The sequence below is a fragment of the Cyprinodon variegatus genome, unplaced genomic scaffold (assembly GCF_000732505.1).
Source record: "Cyprinodon variegatus isolate N-32 unplaced genomic scaffold, C_variegatus-1.0 Scaffold5372, whole genome shotgun sequence".
In the NCBI taxonomy this organism is placed as follows: Eukaryota; Metazoa; Chordata; class Actinopteri; order Cyprinodontiformes; family Cyprinodontidae; genus Cyprinodon; species Cyprinodon variegatus.
This window is the reverse complement of record NW_015155825.1, coordinates 1-1,895: the sequence shown is the minus strand read 5'-3', so window position 1 is coordinate 1,895 and position 1,895 is coordinate 1. Positions and strand designations below refer to the sequence as shown.

General features: G+C 36.6%; 1 long non-coding RNA gene across 1 annotated transcript; it reads right to left on the bottom strand.

Annotated features, from left to right (window-relative positions):
- Positions 1–105: 105 nt before the first annotated feature.
- LOC107081478 lies at positions 106–814 on the bottom strand. The gene is made up of 3 exons (XR_001481081.1): positions 673–814; positions 509–581; positions 106–422 (listed from the first exon to the last, which is right to left on the bottom strand). It is a non-coding gene; the product is annotated as an uncharacterized LOC107081478 (long non-coding RNA).
- Between the last annotated feature and the right edge of the window lie 1,081 nt (positions 815–1,895).

Below are 1,895 nucleotides of genomic sequence, written 5' to 3'. Positions count from 1 at the left end.
AAAAAAAAAAAAAAAACCCAGCTTTATGTCCATACACGAACCATAAAGGTAAAAGTTTTCTCATCTAGGCTAAAGCTCCAGAGTTACGATGGGCCTTTTGGGTATTACTCTGATATATGCTCTTTATGCCATGCCTTATGGTTTAAATGGGTGGAGTTGTCATGGTGATACTGTCTGAATCAATCTGTATTTATCAGATACAATAATTCAAATAAAACACCGATTTTAGATTCAGAAAATATAAAACTGTTGTATTTGTATGAAAACATTTGCAAACCACTTTTGCCATGTTTTGTTTCCCTTACTTCCAAATAGCAGCCCTGGGTTATAGTGGTGGATCTCATTATGAAGCTAACACTCTCAAGCTGACTGAGCCCAGATGTGTGATTGGCCTGAATTAGTTTCGGAGTCACTGACACCAGCTGGAATACAAATAGAGAAAAAATATACATGTTTTCATGATTCAGCCACAAATAATTAATTAAATTAGACATTTTCTCTGTCTTACTTTGTATGAGGCCTCCGCTTTCATTTGGGTGACAATGGCCAAATTAACCTGATCACATGGTATTCCAAGGAGCCTTAGAGCATAATGAGAAAAATGTATCAAATATGTGTTTTCACTCTTTGTCAATGCAAAACAACCCTAAAAAAAAAAAACTGAAGTCTTACCAGCCGATCTTGCAGTAGGCGCTTGTTATTGGAGGGGTGTCTTCCTCCCCATTTGTGAGACTGCACACTCTCAAAAGGAGAGCACAAACTGCAGCCACTGCAAAAGTTACCCTAGCCATGTTGTTTGCAATTGTGCTTAAAGCAGTGAAGGGAGGTTTTAAACAACTATGGCCGATACACAGCCCGTCATGTGAAGGAGCACCTGGAAGACCATTGGCTTGTCATGTGGTGCTGTGGAAAAGCAATTTTTGTGACAGCTTTGCAGGGACTGCAAGGAAGGTTGTTTAAAAAAGAAAGCATAAATCAAAAGAGGAAAAACAAGAATATATATGTTTATTTTTTGTGAATTTAAGTCTTGACCCTTTAAAACAGAGTCAAGCTGCAACTTCCTCACCAGCTATTTCACTCTAGAATCATTGGTGGCTTCCCTGTAAAATTGTTCTCATAGAGCCTAGTTCATAGTTGAACCTTATCCTACCCAAGGTAGGTTAATGTTTTATAAACCACACATACAACGGGAAACCAAATGTGCCGAACAGGTACTGTATAAAACAAGATAAGCATATTAAATCTTGATATTTAAATTAAAAAAAATGTTAGACAATTTAAAGCTAAGGCATAAATACATGAAATAGCCATACAGGTACGCAGAAGGAAACCATTTCATCTGTTTTTTAGCTGTTTCAGCACATCTCAGGTTTTCACTTTGTTCCAGAGTAAAGGTGCACTGGAAAAACAATCTAGAAATAAGTGCATTTAGCTTTAATTTGAGTAGGTAAATGAAATAGTTTGCCAATGGAATGAGTATTTCTACTCTTAAGATAAGATAATAAGATAATATGCACTTGAAATAAGACAATGCAATTGTGTTTTCTTGTCTTCTTGTCTTGTTCCATTGCCAAATTGTCTATTTTACCTTCTCAATCCAAGAACAAATGAACTTATTTTAACAAAAAATTACTTATCTAGATTTCAATTTTTTCCAGTGTAGAAAAACTATAATGTAGTTTTTGTCCTGGTCGTATAGGCCTATACAAGATCAAGAAACTAAGTTTAAAGAAAATACAATCCAGCCAGGTGTTGCCCAATGGTCTTTAAAAGCTCAGGAAAACCCACATTCCCTTTCTACCTTCCTCCATCCATCCATCCATCCATCCATCCATCCATCCATCCATCCATCCATCCATCCATCCATCCATCCATCCATCCATCCATCCATCCAT